Below are 6895 nucleotides of genomic sequence, written 5' to 3'. Positions count from 1 at the left end.
TGAGCGAGGCAACCTAGAAATTGAGCAAGGGAAACATGAATTTGATCGAGGTAAGCTTGAAATTGAGTGAAGCTAACTTGAAACTCAACGAGGCTAACATGAAACTCAACGGGGCTTACATGAAATTCAGCGAGGTTAACATGAGTTGGAATGAACTTTAAATGAAATTCAACTAGCTTAACACATAATTGAACGAGCTTTACATGAAATTATATTTCTCTTCAGTGAATTTAACTGAGCAGTTCATAATATTTTCCGTTACATTACATGAATCTGTGGAAGTTCCTGGTCGTATTTTTCTCACTTCTCTATCAAATTCATGAATTGCTTGGGAAATTTCACCAATCATGCACCGGGAATCAGTGACGACTCAATCATATTGCTTAGAAGTAGGTCAAATGGACTAAAAAGTCTCGCAAATTGGAAATCAGTATGCTCTTATCATACTGAGTTAACTGAGTTGGGCCCAAAATGATGTTTTATTTGTAATCCATCATCTTCGTAGGATGATTTTTACATGGATGAACTGAAAACCAAGATGCCTGCTTCATCCAGCAGTTCAATGGCCCACAAAAAATTTACAATGTTTAGCGAAATATACTACATTATACCTGTGGTGCGTGCTTTCTTCTGTGGAGGGACTATTTTCAGAAAATTAAAAAATTGCAGATGTATGGAGAGGGTGGGATCTAATGAGAGGATGGTGTGATCCAAGCAATGGATTTTCATTGTTGAAAAGGAATTTTCGTTTCTTCTTTTCAGACATGGACCGGGGAAAGTGACGCAGGGATGAACGTGATGAGGATAACTACTCCGAATCTATGGAGCTTCTCTGGACTCCTCACAGAGACTTCTCGAATCCACGAGGAAAGAAAATAGAAAATAGAAATAAATTCTAATAAATTTGAAATTGATTAATTCATTCATAAAAACGAGTTTACAACCCTTTAAATAGGGCTACCAAGCAATGGGAAAGAAATTAGAATCAAACTACAACTCAAACTCTTAGAATTCGCGACTTACTATAAATAGTAAACTTACTATTTATAGATGGTCGTGATGTCTACTAGTGCGCAAGGTTTTCGGCCAAAAATAGTAAGTGTCCTATTTGGCTTCACCAAACCGTTCTCCTAATTATTCTAAGCTCTTTTCACGTTGGGCGCAACTCCTAAAGCCCGACGGATGAAGAGTTATAATCAAACTAAAACTTACTATTTATAGTAAAAACGAAATTAAAACAGGGAAATGACCGTCAATCCAGGGGTTTTTCACAATTCTGGGCTGTGTAACCCAGCGTAGCGGGGTTGGTTGGCTTCAGTAGCTCGTTCTACCCCAAAATCATATATTTTACGTCAGATAACTCATTCCGGATTGCAAGATACGCCCGATTTAAGGTTCGATGGTTTGGATCACTTCTGTCGTCGACCGGGCCTTTTTTGATCCATCTTGGCCATGTAATTGTCCGCGACCCGCTCTACATCAGAAAGGGAGTGAAATGGAGAGAATGGCAGTGAAAAGAAGGGGTATTTTCTTCCTTAAATTTGTGGTCCGCATGTACAAGGTCTAAGTTGGTAAGTTAAGTTTCGGATGCTTCATAAAAGACGCTGGATAAAAGGTACAGTGGTAAATATCTCTAAAGTACAACTTTTTCTCTCAAAAAGTGCCATTAACGTGTGACATGCACACAAGGCCATGGATGTCGTCGTATGGGCTGGCTGCTACACACGTGCAACAGACAAAATGAGAAACACAACCCAAGAACCTATTCAATTGGAAGTTTTGGTTAGACGGGCGCCCGCATTTTAGCTGCGGCTCAAACAGCTTTTTCATTTTACTGCATTAAGTCCCCTCGACACAAGCATTAAAACAGGCACGTAATCAACAGCGTTTCGTAGTTGGGACCCAGATTTGGATAAGATTGCATCCAAGATGTTAGTCACTAATCACACGTAAAGCAGTCCAGTTCCAAGGTTATCCTTCTGTGTACGTTTCCCAAACGATCAGAAGGTTGAGATCGCTCTATGTCATTGAACATGGACGGTACGGATAACTGAAACAGTACTGGAATTATGTGTACCTGAGCTAGTGCATTTTTTTTTTGTGGGCACTTGCCTCACACGTGGCATCACCACGCACGTGTGAAAGATCAGAGCTATTCATCAAGTGGTCCTCAACTTGTCCTGTGTACGCGTAGCAAACCTGATGATCTACGTATGCCTGAAATTTTAGGTATGGCATCAACAAATTGGTGATCACCTGATGAGTACGTGTCTCCGAACGAACAGGCATGTAGATGATAATCAGCTAATGAGGGGCATTGAACGAACAAGCATGTAGGAATGGTTCAAAGGAGACCAAAGTGTTGAGATGTGGAGTTATATCTGGACGGCCGCCCGATCAGTCGAGTGCCCTACTCGATCATTCGATTGGTCTACTCAACCAATTGTGGATTGGCTCAACTCAAAGTCCAGCTTGCATCGATTTTTGGTTTACGTGGTACTCCCATGCTCGACCAGTCGAGGTTATGCAGATTCATTTTCGGATTTGATACGGACTACGGATTTTTGAGTCGGTTTTCGCAAAGGTGCGAAAGGAGAGTTGCCTAAACTATAAATAGGGGTCCCTAGGGCTTTTCTAGGTATGATAAGAGCTATTCCAAAGTGTGGGCAAAGGGTTTTCTCTGTACTTCCAAGGGAGAGGTTAGTATATTGCCTTATAATCTTCATTTGTCTTCATAGTGGAAGTTTACATCCGTGTTTTTTTTACCCTTGTTGGGGTTTTTCTACGTATATCTTGTCTTGTAGTTTGTTTGGAATGCTTTGATTCTTTTTCTAGTTTATATTTCTTATTGTTTATCGTTTGTCGGTGAAATTGAAGATTGGATTTTGGTTCACTGCGTTGTTGGCATGTTACGCAACAACTGGTATCAAAGCTATTGGTTAGTTCTATTGGGAGCGATAACGGAAGAAGGAAAGACTAGAATTGAGAAGTTTGATGGTTTAAACTTTGCCTTCTGGAAGATGTAGATGAAGGATTATCCGTATCGGAACGACCTCTATATTCCTCTAGGAGGAAAAGAGAAGAAACCATAAAAGATGACAAATGATGAATGTTTTTATTGGATTGGAAGGCTTTATGAACGATCCGACTCTCTTTGTCTAAGAGCGTTGCCTTCAATATATCTAAGATGAAAACCATAAAAGAATTAATGGAAGCCCTATCTACGATTTATGAAAAACCCTCAGCGTCCAACAAGGTTCATCTTATGAAACATCTATTCAACATGAAGATATCAGATGGTCAGGGCGTTATTGATCTTGTCCAGTTTGCCAGACAGTTGGGATGGTTTGGTGATTGCTGTAAGCAATTCTTCGGGATCGACAAAGATAAAATTTGTTGATGTGGCCTGTGAGACCCGTATCATAGCCCATACCGTTCCGTATGCCTTCGCAATCCTTCCGGTCGAATTTCGGTGACCTGCGATTTATTATTGGCGTTTGCACGTAATCCTAAGTCGTGTCCAATATATTAGAATTAGCTCGACTTGAGACTTGTATCATTGCGACCGTACTGTCGTCGTGGTTCCAACGCCGCATCTCGCACGCCAAGGTGATTCCCGGATCAGGAGATGTGAGCCCACATTCAGTTCGAGGAAAATGCTGCGCATTGCAATCTTGAGAGAACCATCACATCAATTCCATCAATCACATCAATCAAAGTACACATCACACTCCATCACTCACCCATCCCCAAGTACAACCACCCCTCCCCTAAAGTCAACTCTCTCTTACACAAGTACACACCACTCACTCACAGCCATCACACCCATCTCTCTCTCTTTAATCTCTCTCTCATTTTTAAACTCCACCTCTCCAAGCAACCCACGTCCATGGCTTCTAAGAGGAGAAGCTAGTGTGGCCCACCTTCCTAACTCTCATCTCCACCATCCATGATCCATCTCAACCGTTGAAGTTCGTCCATTGGAGCTGTAAGATGCTTTGGCAGTAGAAGGAGGGGAAGATCAAAGGTGGGTGTTCATAACTCTAGATCGTGATTCTGATTTACGGCCCACATGTATTGGGACTCACTTGATGTATGTTTTGTAAGGGAGGGCTTGTAGTGGCAAAGCTCTCCATCGCATGCCTCTCTCTCTCTCTCTCTCCCCCTTCCCTTTTCCCTGGTTTGCTGGCCTACCTAGAACATGTAGAGACGAGCTAGACCATCCAGCAGGTGGGACGGCCTTGCTGTCCACCCTGCTGGACTGTCTGTCCGGTTGGGGCTGTTTGGATGATGGTAAAATGCTAGTACCACCTTGATATTTATGCAGTGTACCCACATCGTCCATCTTTGAAAAGATTATTTTAAGATCTGAGCCCAAATGGGCAGATCCAACTATCCAGACTCAGCCATCTGGTGGGCTACACCATGGTAGCAGCAGATGTGCTGCTAGCGTCGATAATATAATCGGCAAATCGGTCACGTCAATCGGAATCGGTAATCGGCCACGACAATCGGGATCAATCGATAATCAGAATTGGCAAATTGGTCACGACAATCGGGATAGATCGATAATCAGAACCGGCAAATCGGTCATGTCAATCAGAATTGACAATCGGCCACGACAATCGGGATCGATCGATAATCAGAATCGGCAAATCGGTTATGTCAATCAGAATCGGCAATTGGCCACGACAATCAGGATCGATCGATAATTAGAATCGGCAAATCGGTCATGATAATCGGGATAGATCGATAATTATAATCGGCAAATTGGTCACGTCAATCGGAATCAGCAATTGGCCACGACAGTCGGGATCGATTGATAATCATAATCGAAAAATCGATCACGACAATTAGGATAGATCGATAAACAAAATCGGCAAATTGGTCACGTCAATCAGAATCGACAATCGGCCACGACAATCGGGATCGATCGATAATCATAATCAGCAAATCGGTCATGACAATCGGGATAGATCGATAAATAGAATCGGCAAATCGATCACTTCAATCAGAATCGGCAATAGGCTACGACAATCGGGATCGATCGATAATCATAATCAGTAAATTGGTCACAACAATCGGGATAGATCGATAAACAAAATCGACAAATCGATCACGTTAATCAGAATCGGCAATCGGCCACGACAATCAGGATCGATCGATAATCATAATTGGCAAATCGGTCATGTCTATCGGAATCGATAAGAATGGGCCTAACAAGGCCTAATGGAAGGTCACAATGTGGACATTCAACCATCATTGCCCATCAATGTGGACATTTAACCATCATCGCTCCCAAGCAGTGGCCCACATAGAGTCAAAAATATAATGGGCCCATGGCCTCACACAAAGGCCTAATATACATCACCATGGGCCTCACTTAAGAGCCTAATACACATCACAATGGGCCTCACCAAATGGGCCGCAATTGCATCAAGGTGGGCCTTAACGAATGGGCCACAAATACATCAAGATGGGCCTCATAGATGGGTCGCACCAATGGACCTCATATACATCAAGTAAGCTGCATCAATGGGCCACACTAATATATCAAGGTGGGCCATAAAAACATCATATTGGGCCTCGACAAAGGCCACAGATACATTACAGGTGGGCCCTGCTCATGGGCCCTCAAATACACCACATGGACGGCCATAAATATATCAAGGTGGGCCCCATTATATGGGCCGCACCAAAAATCATTTCAATAGTTATAGGTGTAACATGTGTATCACTGCACACATGGCCCACGTATGATGACTAGCATTGTCCAAACGTTATCCAGGTAAATCAGTACCGTCCAAACATTATTCATGTAAATCGACGCCGTCCAAACATTGTCTATATAAATCAGCGCCATCCAAACATTACTCAGCACCATCCAAACATTCTGGACGGTGTGGATATGGAACATACATCAAAGTGGGGTCCACAGCATCGTCCAAACATGATCCAACACTGTCTGGCAATGTCTGGATGGTGTGGATAAAACTATACATCATGGTGTAGCCACGTCAAAATAGATGGGTGGTGGATATACAAAGCACACATGAAGGTGGGCCCCACCTCCACACTCGTTGACATAAAATCATCAGCTATACAGCTGAGTGCGGTACACTAGCTAACCCATTTACAACAGGTGGGTCCCACGTGGGGCCCTCTAGATATGCATCATTTATTATGTAATATATATATAATATATAACATAATGCTATATATCATATAATGTATTATATATAAAATTTAATACATATACACACCAGCGTCGTCCAGGCCATGGACGACCTGGATGCGATACATACTCCAGGTGGGTCCCATTCTAATGGGTAAACGTCACAGGGTGGACTGACCCATAGTCAAAATGATGGACGGCGTAGATTGAACAGATACATCACGGTGGTCCTTGCATAACAGCACAACAGATGAATGGCTGGGTGTGCACATACATATATCACGGTGGATCCTACACACATGGCCCATCTACACCGTCCAAATGGACGGTGGGATATAACATATACCTCATGGTCAGGGCCCACCGTCCAGATGGACCGTCTGGGCGAAACACATACAACGGTGGGACCCTTAAAACTAGGTGACGTCACAACAGCAGCAGCATTACTGCTGGGGGGATGAGCGGTATAAATAAAACACTTACCTTATGATGTAGCCCCACAGCAGAGATCAACACGTGCGTCCAAGTGGGGTCCACGTCAGCGTGGCCCACCCAGCGTTTTGAATCAAGCTGGTATTTGTATTGTCTGAGCGTTCAGGCTTGCTAGACAGGAGCCGGTCTAGTGGCCCTGGCCCATCAGGAATGGTCTGGAAAACTAGATGGTGTAGGTGCTGCACACGTGCAGCAAGGTGGAGTCCACATCAAGGTGGGCCATCAGTT

The sequence above is a fragment of the Magnolia sinica genome, chromosome 12, assembly GCF_029962835.1.
Source record: "Magnolia sinica isolate HGM2019 chromosome 12, MsV1, whole genome shotgun sequence".
In the NCBI taxonomy this organism is placed as follows: domain Eukaryota; kingdom Viridiplantae; phylum Streptophyta; class Magnoliopsida; order Magnoliales; family Magnoliaceae; genus Magnolia; species Magnolia sinica.
Note: the sequence above shows the minus strand (reverse complement) of the source record.